At 40.6% G+C, this 16974-nt stretch overlaps 1 pseudogene; it reads right to left on the bottom strand.

The window, feature by feature from the left end:
- Positions 1 to 8666: 8666 nt before the first annotated feature.
- On the bottom strand, positions 8667 to 9111 carry LOC122738542 (annotated as a pseudogene).
- Positions 9112 to 16974: the final 7863 nt, after the last annotated feature.

A 16974-nucleotide genomic window follows, 5' to 3' on the forward strand; every position in this document is an offset into this window, starting at 1 on the left:
CATAAAAATCAACTAGTAAAATCAAGCTAATAAAGGGAGGAGGAGGAGGAGGAGGAGGAGGGGGAAAAGGAACTGAAATTAGTAGTCCTGCAAATTGTGCCAATCCATAGGGTCATGTTCCCTAGCTTCTGGGAACTTCCATTCTAAATTATATCAAGGACATTTACTTTACAGTCATCAGTGTATAATTTCACAAATCTGGTGGGTGCCAGTTTCATTGCACAAAAATTTTAGAGGCAGAAAAGCCTAGTGGATAGAGAGCAGACCCCCAAATGAGGAAAATCTGGGTTCAAGTCCTAGGTCTGACACACATTGGCTATAGAAACCTGGACAAGTAACTTAACCTCTGTCAGTTGAAAGTGAGATTGAAATCGCACCTGCTTAACCCAGTGTAATCGTTTAAAATGCATTTGTTATGTTAAGTTGCTCTGGTCAATTCTCTTAAGACCACATTTGCAAAGGGGCCAACTTGGATTGGTGGAAGAAGTTTCCTCCCCTGACAAATCTCTATACTAATGAAATCATACACCTAGGCCCTATCCTTATTATAGTTTTGTAGTATTGTTCTACTTTGAAGGCTCAAGTCATGGAGGTGGCACAATGGGTAGAGGTCCGGGCATGAAGTCAGGAAGACCTGCCAAATCCAGACTCAGACATTTACTGGCTGTGTGATTCTGGGTAAGTCATTTGGCTTCTATCTGCCTAGGTTTCCGCATCTGTAAAATTATCGGGGGTAATAATAGTACCTACTTTACAGGGTTGTTGGGAGGATAAAATGAGATAATAGTGATAAAGGTCTTTGAAAATCTCAAAGCACTATATAAATGCTAGCTTATTATTTTTGTTGGGTTGTTTATTATTATTATTATTATTATTATTAGTAGTAGTAGTAGTAGTAGTAGTATGTTATGGCAGCAGAAAGTAAAAATTATGAAAATTAGTCCTAGAAAATGCTTGAGAGGGAACATGGTACTGTTGAAAGACTATGGAACTTGGACTCAGAGGACCTGAACTTAAATCCCAACTTTGTCATTTTCTAACCTTTTGACTTTAAGGCACAGCAGTGTCCTCATCTGTAAAATAAGAAGATTGATTAAATGGTCATTAATATGATTCCTGATGTCCCTTCCGGGTCTAATTCTATAGGGTTATGAGCTAAAGAATTTGCAATATAGTCAAGTAGACAGCCATCTATCTGTCATCTCAGGACCACCCCAGCTAAGGTCTGAGAGGCTCAGTACTACAAGTGTAGCCACCAGGTAATACATTTTGTTTTGCCCACAACAACTCATTTAAACTATTTCCTACTATATGGAGTAGGGATTTGGAATAAAAACATTAATGAAATTGTGGCTCTTTGGGGGTAATAAAGTAAACATTATCTCTAAAGCAGGAAGAGAGGGAAACCTAAGAACAAATCATAAATTAGATAATTGTTTATATTTCTTATGTTTAAAAGGCTAATTAATATGAAAGGCAATCTGAGTGGTACCTCTCTTTTCTCATCTGTAAATGAAAAGGGTTGAAGGAGATTTCTACTACTTTCCTTTGCTTTCTCTAGTATTTCCAAACTAGGAATAATGGATAGATGTTGTCCTTCCTTCTGGAATAGGACCAAAATGACATGCATCACTATGTTGGGGGGGTCAATGTACAGTGTGTCTGACCATGGCTGAGCTTGGAAGGTTCTACCAGAGGTCAAGCACCAATAGTCCATAGAATGGATAGCTGTAACTAAGAGGCAGGGAAGAAAAAGATCCTAAAAATTGAAGCTGTCCAAAAGTGGAATAGACTGCCTTGACCAAAAAAAAAAAAATGGACTCCCCATCAGTCAAAGTTTTCAAATGTAAGCTAACTAATCACTTGCCAAAGATAACAGAGAAAATACTGCCCTGGTTCAGGTCTGGGCAAGATCAATACTAAGGTTCTTTCCAATTCTGATATTGCATGATACTGTTATTCTAAAGGCTTGTTTTTGTTGTTTTTTAATCAAGAGATCATCCAGCCAAAACTTCCAATTTCCTCCCTCCCAACCCAGTAGCAATCAGTAGCAACACTGAGCAGGTTGTTGAAGGAATGGTTCACTGAAGAAAGAATGTTAAGTAGGTAAATAATTCTGCTTTCTCCTATCATGCTTTCCTGTTCTTAGGGAAGAGGGAGGGATAGGATGAGATGTAGACTAAGAACTAAACACATGAACTTTTCCAGCAACACTAGGCCAATGGTTGCAGCCATTCATTAGCTTCCAATGCTTTAAAGCCTGGAGTCCAAGAGTATATTTATGCAACCACATCTCAGCATCAAGTTGCCTGTTGCATTTCTAATTTTTTTTTCAGGGTCCTGAGGTTTGTTTTAACTAAAGATCCAAAGAATTCATAATCAAAGCAGCATGAGGGAGAGGCAGGAGGAAAGGCACAGTCCAGTCATTAAGTAAGTCCAAAAATTGCTATAAAGTTTGCACTAACAATTCACCTGTACCTTTTAGAATCCCAGGTTTCCTTCAAAACTCGGCTCAAAATATCTCCTATATGAAGCCTTTCCTTATCTCCACTAAATGCAGTGTCCTCCCTCAAAAAAATTGTTTTTGCTATGTATTCATTTTGTGTCTATTATTTCACTTTTGTCTTTCTTTGCACTCCCAGGATGTAGGACCGTACTTGGCATAAAGTAAGCCCTTTATAAATACTTGTTGACTGTTTGATTGACTGTTTGTTCCAGGGTTTATAAGGGATGGTTTCTTCCAGAATCTCAGGCCCAGGATCTTTATAGAGTGAGTGTTCTACAAATGGAGGGGAGGAAGAGAGAGTAAAATTCGGCCTATAGATTTTAATCCTTGAAGACTAGTAGACATAAAACCAAGCATAAGACACTAAAGTCTAAGAGCCAGCTTGAATGGGCCAACATTATGGTGTATGTCAATATCAAAGCCAAAGCAAGAACCAAAACCACCTTTTGTCAGATGCAGAGGTTTCTCCAAAGCAAGAACCACACCTGAATAAACAAGCTGAAACAGTCCAAGGATTTTTCATTCCTGGATCTCAGCAAGGAGAATGTGGGACTTCTAAGATTCCTTAGGAAAGGTGCATCAGCTGTGGTTTTGATTAGAACATTAAGAAGTATGTTTCTTTGATTCTGATATAAGCCTCTGAGAAGAGACGTAGGCAGCCTTCATTTGAACTGAAAGCCTGCCAGAGCAGCAGAAATGACTATGGGAAAGCTTTGGAATGGTGCACATCAACAACATTGCCAGATTATATTTATTGAGCTCTCCCAATAGACTCTAAATTCTGTGAGATTAGGGATTTTTTTTTCCTTTATGTTTATATATTCCTGTAGTGATACAGGTGATAATAGTGATTTGGTGTTGCTACAGGAAGGCAGAAAAAATTTAAAGGATTGTAGGACAAAGGTTACCAACTCCACCCTGCTGCCTCAGTATTACTAAGTGAAGCTCCAGGGTAATTAGAATGTCTCTGGCACCAATAGCCAAAGGTATAAAGGGAATTGAAAGAAATTACTCACCATAAACCAACTGTCAAGCAGGCCTGGGAGGGTTCATGTGCAGGAACAAGTAAAGTCATTCAAAAAACAAATCACACCTGGAGGACTTTTGCTGTGCTGGCTAGGTATGGCTGAGGGTTAGTACCACAAAAGAACTAGAACAGCTCTGTCGCTATTCATTATCTCACAGGAAATCTATGCAGCTCTCCTGACTGAGAGGAGACTTTACCTAGCAGCATAGGTCAGTGGAAAAACAATTAATCAATCAATAAACATTTATTAAGCATCTACTATGTGCCAGGCACTATGCTAAGCTCTGAGCATACAAAAAGTGGCAAAGGACAGTCCGTGCCTTCAAGGATCTTACAATCTAATGGGAGAGACAACAAATAAATATTACAAAAAAACTTACATGTAGGTTGAATAGTAAATAATTAACATAGGGAAGGCACTAGAATTAAGAGGGGTTGGGAAAGGCTTCCTGTAAAAGATGAGGTTTTAGTTGATACTTAAAGGAACCCAGGGAAACCAACAGGCAGAAATGAGGAGGAATACAGCCAGAAATGGGGGACATCCAGAAAAAAAATGCCCAGAGTTGAGAGATGTTATGTCTTATTCATGGAACAACAAGGATGCCATTGTTGCTGGATAGAAGAGTACATATGAAGGGTTATGGTATAAGAAGAATAAAAAGATAAGAGGGGACTAGGTTAAGAAGGGCTTTGAATGCCAAGCAGAGGATTTTGTAGCTGATCCCATTGGTAATAGGGAACCACTAAAGTTTAAGTTGTGGCAGGGAGGATGATACAGAAACAGCAGATAGAAGCGCAGCAGAGAAAGCAGCCCAATAGATGATATCAGAAGCTTTGTTGGAAAGCAGAAAACTACTCCTTAGGAGACAGAATTGTGTTCCAGCCAGGATGTAAGGCCAGCCTATAAATGTTATGTATCTAGGCTATGTGTTTTCCATTCTCCACCCTTTGCCATTGGTGGCACAGAAATCTATGGGATACTATGCCCCTAGGGAGGAGGGGGCATTTTCCTTATTTACATTAGTTTCATTTAATCCAGTACCTTTGCTTTGTATCCCCTGGCTTGGAGGAGGAAGAGGAGAAGAATATAAACATGAGGAGGAGAATGACAAAGAGGAGGAAAAGAAAGAAGGGTATGAAGAAGAGGACAAAAGAGAAGGTAGAACACATTGAAGGGGCAAAGCTATGTTCCCTGTATATAGGACAGTGTTGTACACACAGTAAATAGATGCCCAACAAGAATCAGATGAAGGAATTTGGGGTGTTTAATCTGGATAAGAGAAGTCTTTGGGAAAATATGGTCACTACCATCAAGTACCTGAAGGGTTGCCTTGTGGAATATAACTAAGACTTATTCTCCTTTGCCAAAGGGAGGGAAACTAGGAACAATGGGTAAACGTTTCAGAGAGTTATATAAAAGCTCAATATAAAAAAATCCAATTATTTAGAGCTGTCCAAAAATGGAATGGGCTTACTCAAAAGGGAGTGAGCTCTTCCACTTCAAGCAGAGACTAGATGACCACATATTAGGGATGTTGTAGAAGTTTCCTGTTCAGATATGGGATAAGTCAAATGGTTTCTAGCATTCTTTCCATCTCTGAGATTATGGGATTCAATACATATTTGTTGAGCTGAATAGAAAGGACTCCAATTGAATCCCCATAATACACATAGTCCTGAGCTCCTATTGTTACATTCATCCTTTAAAAATGAAGTAAATTAAAAATCAAATTCATATGCTTGTTTTCCCAAAGTATATTAATGTTGTTGTTGTTGTTGTTGTTTTAAGTAGGACAGTGGTCTGATCACATGGGTACTATAAGATGATTCATATAGTGGTACATAATAGAGATTAGAGAGGAGAAAGAGGAGAGGCAAGACTATTGAGTAGGGGGCTATGCTGATAGTTTAATATAGGACTAAGAAGTATACTAGGTTCATATTTATCTTTTAATGAGCATGAGGGTGAAATAGTTGGCAAATATTCCTTTGTTTGGCACAGGTAAAAAGATCTGGAATCTTTTACTTTTCCTTCTGGTCAAGATTCTCTGGTCAAGTGTGATTATTATTTCTTTTTTTCTGTGTCCCAGAGGCTGGGTCAGAGGGTTCCAATTATCCATTTTATTTTCCAACAGAATTGAAGTGGCAGGTATCACACAGCTTGAAGGCATCAGAAAGAATAGGAAAAAAAAAAGTAGCTTAAGGCCTTGCCCTGTCAAGAGTACTTGATTCTCCACAATGAACAAATGCCTCAGATGGCTGGATGCTGTTGTGTTGTTGCCCACCCAAATCATGATGGCTAATGTTTGGCAGAGAAGCAAGGAGAAGAGAATGCCTAAAGTCCATATTCTCCATCCAATCCTTTTATTAAGAGCCAAGGTTCTGAGTTCCATGGCTGTTGGATGTGCTTTTTGAATAGGGCACTTGGATTTGAAGCAAACAACTGGAAGAATTTCTAGCATTTAGGAAAACCTAAGCTGGGTCTATGACAGTGATGTGGTGTATGTCACATAGTTTTCTCATAAAGTTCATGCAAATATGAAGTAAAGCTTCTAAGGATGCATCTTGAGGGAACAGGATAATTTAGCCCCTGGTGCAGTTACTGGCAATAAGCAGATGAGTGGTAGCTGTATACCTGGCACAGTATGGACTTGGCTTTTGCCATAAAGGACACTGAGAACAGTTGTGGCAGAATCTATCCAGCTGAAGGAAATTCAGAAGGAACTGGTAGAGCCAGATACCCACAGGGGACAGGAAAGCACATAGGAGCTCACAGAAAAATTGAGTGTGGCAGACTGAGATAATTATCCACTTAGCTCAATATCCTGTTACTTTCTAAGTATGGAACCCCAGAACTTGCCCAGTTCTGGAGTTGTTTGTGATTCTTGTTGTTGCCCCTCCTTCCACTTCAGATACAAATTGATCTTCCAGCTATGGTCTTTTCACCTCCCCAACTCATCGACCTGGTTCTTCATTCATGTTTGTTTATACTCTAACTTCTTAAACTGTGGGTTATGACCCAATATGGGTTGTGTAACTGAATGTGGGGGGTGTGAAAAATTTGGCAACAGTAAAAGGTTATGTATACCTATTTTATATACCCATATACCTGGAGCCATGTAAAAATTTCTTGGGCAAATAGGGGTGCAAGTGGAAATTTGAGAAGCCCTGGTTTATACCACTGTAAATAGAGGCAGAAGTTAGAAGCAGAGGAAAAGTATGGAAGGACAGCACACTCTAGTCATTCCAACCTGGGCCAAGGGATAAAAGACTAGGAAGAATGTCAGGATACCTGGGTATGCCTGAGAGAGCTAGATTTAGAGCTAGAGACCCCTGATTTGGCTTTCTTCCCTTCTCCTTGAGTTGTATGACCTTGAATGATCATTTCATCTCTTTGGGCCTCAGTTAACATGAAAGTATGGTTAAATCAAAACATTTCTAAGGTTCTTACTAGTTCCAATTAAATTCCTTGACGTCAGGGACTGTTTCATTTTTGTCTCTATATCCCACCAATCTAACACAGGGCCTGGCTTATAGTCATCAACAAGCATTCATTAAGCATCTACTATGTGCCAGGCACTTTGCTAAGCACTAGGGATACATAGACAGAGACAAAAACAGTATTTGCCAGGGCAGCTAGGTGGCACAGTGGAAAAAGGACTGGCCCTGGATTCAGGAGTACCTGAGTTCAAATCAACCTCAGACACTTGACACTTACTAGCTATGTGACCCTGGGCAAGTCACTTAACCCTCATTGCCCTGCAGGAAGAGAGAGAGAGAGAGAGAGAGAGAGAGAGAGAGAGAGAGAGAGAGAGAGAGAGAGAGAGAGAATTTGCCCTCAGAGAACTCATAGCCTAATAATGGGGGAAGATAACACATAATCAACTACATAAAAAAAGATATATACAGGATAAATTGGAGAACCTTTCAGAAAGAAGGTACTATCATTAAGGGATAGTAGGAAAGTCTCCTTGAAGAAGGCAATATTTTATCTGGGGCCTAAAGGAAGTCTGGGAGACCAGGTAACAGATGAGAAGGGATAGAATTCCAGGTATGGGGACAGCCAATGAAAACGGAAGTGTAGGGAAATTAAATCCCTTGTGAAAGGAACAGCAATGGGGCAACTGTCACTGGACCATAGAGTATGGGGAGGGGGGAAAAGTATAGGAAGACTAAAAAGGTAGGAAAGATTCCACAAGACAACCCTTCAGGTGCTCAATGGAAGGGCAACAACCAGAATCACAACCAACTCCAGAATTGGGCAACTCTGGGGTTCCACCCTAGGAAAGTAACAGGATTACTCTGTGATGATAACATTAATCAGAGATAACCCATAGCTGAATTTATAATCACACAATTGCCCTAACACTTCACCCCATAAGGACATTTTTGAGGGTTCCAGAGGTAAAAATTATGATCTGGTAACTATTCTTAAAAGTATATAATATATGCCACCCTACTAACTTAAAGGGAAGGGATGATAGACTTGACTTCCCCAAGTGTTTTCTTATTAAATAAGTTTTGCCAAAGTTCTATTAGGAGCTTCATTACCACCTCACCCCATCCCCATCGAATTCGGGGAGACTGGAGGACCTGGTGCTTGTAGAAGGACCTCAGCCTAATCCTGAAACACAGAGTACTTCTATAACCTTCTAAGGAATCCCAGAATTCTAAGGAGATTTGTCAGTCATCAAAAAGCATTTAGTAATTGCTTACTCTGTGTATTTTGGGGGAGCAGGGGTTAATTCAAGAAGGGGTTCCATTCCATCTAGATCCCTTTTTCCCCTACCCTTGGACTATCTTGGAATTGACTCCAAAAATCAAAGTACTGGAAGAAATTTTCTCATTCTAAGTATCTTCAGAATTCCTGTAGAGACCACAAGTTTAAGTCTGAATCAGTACTAAAATCAAGATTAGGAACTTGAAGCTGCCCAAGAAAGATTGTTGCTTGGTTTTGTTTTGGGGTTTTTTGGCTTTGGGTGGTAGTGGTATTGGTGGTTGCTTTTATCAAATGAAATAATATTTGTAAAGCATTTTGCCCAGTGCCTGGCACACAGTAGGCTTTTTTTTTTCAGATTTCAATGGTTTGGGAAAAAAATCAAGGAAAAAGAAAGACACAAAGCAAGCAAGAAATCAGATAGGCCGACGTTTTCGTGAGGTGATTTTACAAGTGGGCTTTAGGAGAATCAAGCAATGCTGCCACAAGTCAGCACACTCCTCAGCAACAGGCCCCGTGATGGCTGAACCTTTCATCTCACCTTTATTGTTTACTATGACTCCTGCATTGTCTTCAAAGTATAGGAACACATCTTTTCTCGACTTCCATTGCCTTATTACCACTGCTGGATGAATCTTCTTCATGAGCTCTGGTTTCCCCTTTTTGATGGTGGCCATTAACATGTCACCCACATCAGCTGCAGGAAGGCTGTTCAAATCTTCCCTTAATTCCTTTCACAGAGATAATTTACAAGTTCTTGGCACCTGTATTATCAGAACAATTGATGACAGCTCCCACTGAGAAACCCAATGAAATTTGGAACTTGGCTCCAGAAGACCCACCTGGTCCTCACTTAGACATCTTGGCTCCCGGAAAGGACGAAAAAAAGACACAATAGGCTTTTTATAAATTCTTGTTCCTAGTCATTCCCCAATTGATACATGGTCAATGGATATGAACTGGCAGTTTTCAGATGAAGAAATCAAAGTTATTTTTAGTCATATGAGAAAGTTCTCGAAATCACTTTTAATTAGAGAAGTGAAATTTAAATAACTCTTAGTTGTCACTTCACACCTTTCAGATTGGCTAATATGGCACAAAGCAAAAAATGACAAGCATTTGGAGGGGATGTGGGAAAATTGGAATACTAAATGGACTGTTGGTGGAGTTGCTGAGCATTCCAGAGAACAATTTAGAACTATACCCAAAGGGGAACAAAACTGTGTATGCCCTTTGATCCAGCAATACTGCTGCTAGGTCTGTATCCCATAGAGATAGGAGGGAAAAAAAAGAGGAAAACAATCTATACGTACAAAAATATTTATAGCAGCTTTTTTTGTTGTGGAAAAGAATTGGAGATTGAGGGAATGCCCATCAACTGAGGAATGGTTGAACAAGTTGTGATATATGATTGTGATGGAAGACTATTGTGCTAAGAAATGTTGAAGAAGGTGCTTTCAGAAAAACCTGAAAAGACTTCCATGAACTGATGCAGAGTGGAATGAGCAGAACTCGAATATTATACACAGTAATAGCAATATTGTACAATGATCATCTATGAATGACTAAGGTATTCTGAACAATACAATTATCCAAGACAATTCTGAAGGACTTATGATGGAAAAAATGCTATCCACCTCCAGAGTAAGAACTGATGGAGTCTGAATACAGATTAAAGCATACTTTTTTAAACTTTCTTTTTCTTGGGGTTTTCTTTTGTCTATATTTTCTTTCACAACATGACTAATATGGAAAGGTACTTTGCATGACTACACATGTATAACCTATATCAAATTGCTTGCCTTCTCAATGAGGGAAGGAAGGAATAGAGACAGGGGAAAAATTTGGAACTCAATTTTTTTAAAAAATGTTAAAAATTTTTTATACATGTAATTGGAAAAAATTTATAAACAATTACTTCTGCCTTCCCTCCTTATCCAATACATTTCAGCTATAGTTAACACGGATGGATCCCCTACTGTGTGAAAGACATTGTTGGAGGCACTGAAGAGAGCTCCTGCTCTCAGGAATTTGTTGTATCCTCCTTCCTTCTTGAAGAGGAGGACTAATAACATCAGGAGGGTGATGTCTTGACTTGTAAGTGAATTGGATTTAAGTGAGGCAGAGCTGTACAAAGTCATCAGCCTCACTCTCTACTCCAGAACCATCAGAGTCCAAGGGGCAAGACATAGGTCAAGACTACTGGTGATGACCCAGAATGCAGTGGGAGACCTTGGCCTTTTTAAGTTAAGGTCTTTCCCAGGTCTCAGTTTTTCTGGGACACTATCCATTCAGTAATTAAAGCTAGGTAAGAATAGAAGCTTACTTTGATTTCACAAAAGAATCTGTCAGGGAGGGGAAGACCCTCAGAGTTTCTGGCCAAAACAGAAACAATGGCTATTTGCACTCACTCTGAGTCATCAAAACCCAAACAAACCAGTGAGGTTTGGGCTGGGACCTATTACTGGCCAATCAGTGAAAGTGAGTGATTTGGGTTTAAAGTCATAGTCAAGTAGTTTCATTTGAATCACTATAGGCTTTAACAGAGCCTGGTTTTTCAGAACTATATTTCAATAAATCATAAATGAAAACTATAAGAGACAAAGAGATAAAATTGTCCCAGTTTTTTTATCTAGGAGTTTATGCATAGTAAGGAAAAGCACTGACTTTGGAGCCAACTACTTGAAATCCTATTTTGCCACTGACTTAATGGGAAAGGGGATAAATTAGAGTTGGAGGAAAGACATGTTGGTAAATAACTGCTGTACTAAAGGGTGTGAGATGGGTATAACAGTTGGGTTCCATATAACCTTGAACTAGGCAGCTGGTTAGTACAGTGGATGGAGCATTGGACTTGGAGTCAGGAAGATCTTAGTTCAAATCCTGCCTCAGACATTTACTTATGATCTAGGCAAGTCACTCAACCTCTAAGTCTCGGTTTCTTCATATGTAAAATAATAATAATAATAATAATGCCTACTTGTTTTAAGGAAAAAGTGAAACTAAGATTAAATGAGATAAGATTTGTAAAGTCCTTCATAAATTTTAAAGCACTATGTAAATATTAGCTCTTATTCTTCCTACATAGAAGACAAGCAAGTAAGTGTCCTCCATGAGAGTCCAAGCCTGTGGAAGGCCTGGGAGATTTCAAGAAAGATCACTCTAAATTCAGATTCACTCCTCATGGGATGTCTAGAGTTGATCTAAAACAAACAAACAAACAAACAAAAGACTCAGATTTTCCCTTTCCAATTTTCTCCTGAATTTCAGAGTAGACATCAAGTTCTAGATGAATAGCTATAAATTAGGGATATCCAACCATCGAGATATGGTCACTGGAGTGGCTGACCATGTGTAGGCCTCCATCAGTCGTGGATGACCATGGATCAGGGCCTTGAAGAGCCACAGGCCACACTGTGGCTGTGCAGTCCAATACGGGAGCCGCATCTCCTGAGTGATTTATAACCGGTAACTGCTGCATCCCGTGTTGTATTTACCCCATGAGGAGTAGCTGGAGTGTCCTCTCCAGGGCACTGGCCTGGGTGGATCAATATGGAAAACAAGCTGTTGCCCATGCAGCAGGTTTTCCCTCTCTGCGACATTGGTGGATCCAAAGGAGAGGCAGAGCCAATACAGTTTGGCACCAGTGCCGCAGCAGGAGTTGCCAGAGGGATATGATGTCCAACATCCAACTGCCTAAGGGACTCCTGATTTTTCCTCGGGGTTAACTCCCAAAGCCTTTCCCATATATGGGTATAGCTGCATGGCAGTGGAGGTTTAAAATCAGGGTTTCCTTCCCCTAGACAGATTGCCTGCCAAGGCTAACGAGCCCCACCTGCCCGAAGCAACTGGTTTTAAGGCACCAGTGACTCGCCTTTGCCCCTTCTCCTGTTAGTAGAAACAGTTCCACCAGGAGAAGGCCAGGAGTTGGGGCTTCAGTTGTCAGAGGCTATTTGAGATGGAGGCTATTTGAGATGGAGGCTATTTGAGATGCACGCTATTGGAGTATTTTATAGAGAGTGGGAGCTTATCCCCACTCCCACCCCGGTATGACAAACCTTTGGAACCAGCGGCTGACCAATTCATGAATAATAGGGACACTCTACACCAGAGGTTCTTTTTTTTTTTTTTTTGGCACCAGAGGTTCTTAATAAATGTTTATTGTTGTTGTTTGTTGTTTGTCCTTTATTCTTTTTTTTTTTTTAGTGAGGCAATTGGGGTTAAGTGACTTGCCCAGGGTCACACAGCTAGTAAGTGTTAAGTGTCTGAGGCTGGATTTGAACTCAGGTACTCCTGACTCCAGGGCCCGTGCTCTATCCACTTCACCATCTAGCTGCCCCTTGTCCTTTATTCTTGATGAGGATTCTGAAATGGGGGTGATATCATGATTTGCAATAATTTGGATTTAAGTGAAGGAGGACTGTACAAGGTCACCAACCTCACTCTCTCTTTCAGAGCCATCTGGGTACAGTAGCAAGATATATATTAGGACAACTGGAGATGGTCCCTAATGCTTAAGGCAATTGGGGTTAAGTGACTTGCCCTGGGTCACACAGCTAGTAAGTGTCTGAGGTGAGATTTGAACTCAGGTCCCACCAACTTCAGAGCATGTGCTCTATCTATCCCACCACCAAATGTTTACTGAATGAATGAATGGTGTTAAATAGAAATGGATGCCTGCCAGCTGCATATTGACTTAGAAAGCCACAGATTAATGTTATCTATGTTGTATTATATTCTAATTTATCTTGTAAAATATTTCCCAAGTACATTTTGATCTAGTTCTGGTGTCTACTTGGGCTCTACTGGCTCTCCTGCAGTCTATATCCAGCTGTTAGTCACCTCTTTTCTGCCCTGCACAAGTGCTGTGAAGGTGAGGTACCATTTGATGGTAGCGGGTTTCAGGGGTAAAGTTCTTGTTGTTATTTTGTCCTGGACTTGTGATTTAATCTGTGTAATGAATTCCTGGTATGGAAAATTCTTCTATCAATTAAGTTCATAAACTTATCTATAACCCACAGTCCTAGGAAGCTGCCTGAGAGCACTGAGAGGTCAAGTAATGTAACCTGTCTATGGCCACACAGCTAGTCTATGTCAGAGGTTAAACTTGAACCCAGGTCTTCCTTATGTCTACATATTACTTCTCAAGGGCAGCTAAGTGGCACAGTGGATAGAGCACTGGCCCTGAAGCTGGGAGGACCTGAGTTCAAATGTCAGGTCAAATACTCATTAGCTGTGTGACCCTGGGCAAATCACTTAACCATCCAGGGCCATCTTCAGTCATCCTGATGTATATATCCTGCCACTAGACCCAGATGGCTCTAGAGGTGAGAGTGAGGTTGGCGACCTTTCATAGTCCTCCCTCACTTAAATTCAATTCACTGCAAATCATGACATCACCCCAACCTCCTGGACCTCTTTGAAAATGAAGGACAAAGAACAGTATTACTTCTCAGACCAGGTTTATTGCTGTCAGGTCAGGCTTATACTGGAGAAAATAACAGAGAGATTAATCCATGCTGCCAGGAACTGCCTTCCAAAGAGAAGAGCATTTACTATCCCTATCCCAGAAATCCAGCCACAGCAGACTTAGCTCACACATCTCACACATCTTGTGAAATTATACTGGGGAAAGTAAAAAATAATGACTTTGCTCTGCATTCCAATGTAGACATCAAAACACATTCAAGATTAAATAAACCTACACTTTGTAATATCAAAAATATGTAACCATGACTATATTCACCAGTTTCCCCACATTGCAATTTCCCCACATTACTCTCCTATGCTTCCCCACCCCAACCCCCAAATTGGGCCCACATGTTGCTACTTAAGGAAAAGCCTATTGTCTTTTTGCTTTCAGCCACCCCATCCCCCACTCCCCAAAGCAGTTTGGCATTTTGAGTGCTCGATGTTAATCTTAAATTTACTATTTCTAGAATGTAACTCAAAGAACTAAAATGACCATATATCAAAAGCATTCTCTGCATTATTTCCTTTTGCCAGATGATCCCCCTGCAAAGGCATCCATTCTTAGTACCATTTCTGAGAAGCGATAACATCTACTCCTCGAACTCGTCCTAGATTACAGTCAAAGGAGAGATAGAGACTAAAGAAGTGACCCAAATGTTGGCCCAGGTGCTAGTTTTCTACTGTCTTTCCAATGGTAGACAAGTATCATTTATTTGAAACAAATGGAAGTGCAGTTAAGGGAAACAAGAACAATGGGAGAGAAAAAAACACAGGTCACTCTCCTCCAATCCCCAAGAGGTTAATTTTGATGGAACATGACCCTGAAAGCAGGAAATTCCAAGATCCATCCCATGCTCCCTTCTATTAAGAACTGACCTTTACATATGCTATACATGTGAGGGGAACCTAAGTATAGACAGACACACACACACAGTGACAGAGAGATTAGAGACAGAGACATAGAGAAAACGAGAAAAAAGAGAGGGGGAGAGAGAGAAACAGCAGGAGAAAGAGAGAGAGAGAGAGAGCAAGCTGTAGGTGTATCTAAGACCCACCTGTGGCCCTATGGGAGACAGAATAGACATCTCTAGCTTCTTCTTCACCCTTTCCCACCCTTCTCCAAGGAAGAGTTTAATTTCTGCCAAGAGGAGAAGCTGGAAGTTGGGGCTAGAGGACATTCTTGTCTCTTTAGATACTGAATATCAGATTCTCTCTCTCAAATACTGGACTAGAATTATATCTATCCACTCCCTTTAATAGTTTAGACAATGTGATCAAGTTTTAGTCTCCTTTTGGATCACTTTATCAACAATATTGTAAGGAAGAGTGACTTTATGTCCAAAGTTTGACCCCTTTTCTACCAGATGCCAGTTTCACAATAAACTCATAGTGAATAGCAAAGAAACCAATTTATCTGAATAGGTAGCAAAACAAAAATCAGAGAAGGTATTCATTTGTTGGTGGTGGTGGTGGTCAGTAGTACAATCATGTCCAACTCTTTGTCACCCCATGAACCATAACACGCCAGGCTCTTCTGTCCTATACTAGCTCTTAAAGTCTTTCCAAGTTCATGTTCATTGCTTCCAATATAGTATTTATCTATCTCATCCTCTGCTGCCCCCCTCATCTTCTGCTGACCTTTTCCTTTTGCCTTCAATCTTTCCCAACATCTGGGTCTTTTCCACTGAGTCCCATCTTCTGATTATGTGGCCAAAGGATTTAAGTTTCAGGTTCAGTATTTGACCTTCCTGTGAAAAGACTGAATTAATAGGAGAATATATACCGGAAAATACAGAATGAAGAAGCTCTCCCATTAGAAAGAAGATAGCTCTGATCAACTAAGAGAGAATTCCAGATTTTGCCCAAGGGGAAATTCCCCACCTAGGTCTCTAGTGCAGCAAACTAGGGGTGGGGACACGATGGAGATTTCCAGCTCCTCTCATGTTGGCTCCTTTCCAGAGTCTTTTCCTTCATCAACCTGAAATGGGTTTGACCTTTTCCATCTTTCCTCTCAAAGCTGGAAACCAGAAATGTCCAAAGCAGTTGGAAGCTCAAAGTCATACAGCTTGATGAGTCCCCAAGAGAACTTGAATCTTGAAGAGTCCAGAAGAGGAATCCAGTAGACTGGAGTTCTCCTGATTTTATCAACTCCAACCTGCCCCTTACTCAGGGCAGGGCAACCAAATGGGCTTTGGGACAAGAGTTATATTCAAAATGCATAATATGTATTATCTTATTTGATCCTCATAGAAACTCTGGGGGGTAGGTAATGCATTTATTGTTATCCTATATCACAGATGAGAAAAACAAGGCTCAGAATGATTAGATGATTAGTCCAAGCCAGTAAGTATCAGAGTTAGGACTTAAACCCAGGTCCACCAGTTTCAGTTACAATCCTTTGTTCACCATACCAAACTACTTCCCCTATGTTTCTTAATCTTATGTTTGTTATAACCTGGCACATCTTGGTAGTTCTGTACCATGACCATTTTAGAGATGAGGAAAAACTAGACTCTGTGGTTAAAATTGCCCATCCAGGAGCAGCTAGATGGCGCAGTGGATAGAGCACCAGCCCTGGATTCAGGAGTACCTGAGTTCAAATCCGGCCTCAGACACTTAACACTTACTAGCTGTGTGACCCTGGGCAAGTCACTTAACCCCAATTGCCTTACAAAAAAAAAAATTGCCCATCCAACTGTCCTCATCTCTGTCTTCCTACCCAACTCCAAGTAGGATCTTCCAGTATCTTTTGAAAAAAAGAAAGGAAAGAAGAAAGAAAGGAAGAAAGGAAGGAAGGAAGGAAGGAAGGAAGGAAGGAAGGAAGGAAGGAAGGAAGGAAGGAAGGAAGGAAGGAAGGAAGGAAGGAAGGAAGGAAAGAAGGAGGGAAACCAAGACCATAATTCTCAAGATGACTTTACAAAGGAAGGGTTCACCTGAGATTTCAGTCAACAATGCCTCAATCCCCAGCTACCTGCCAAACCACTCAAAGTGAAGAAGAGGTAAAGAACAACCAGTTCGTTAAAACCTGCATTTCCTCTCACCCATGGATAAGCAATCCCTGCCCACACAGTCTGGGTTGTTATTATCAGTTAGAATAAACAGAAGGGATTTTTTTTCTCCCCTCCTCCCCAGGCAGGATGGTGGAGTTTCCCTGTTTCCCACCTGAGAGCTGAGCAAGACTTAGGCAGAAGTTCCCTGGATAAGGTTCAGGCCTCCTTCACCTTCCACTGATCTCATTAAAATCTGGTTTGA

The sequence above is a fragment of the Dromiciops gliroides genome, chromosome 2 (genome assembly GCF_019393635.1).
Source record: "Dromiciops gliroides isolate mDroGli1 chromosome 2, mDroGli1.pri, whole genome shotgun sequence".
In the NCBI taxonomy this organism is placed as follows: domain Eukaryota; kingdom Metazoa; phylum Chordata; class Mammalia; order Microbiotheria; family Microbiotheriidae; genus Dromiciops; species Dromiciops gliroides.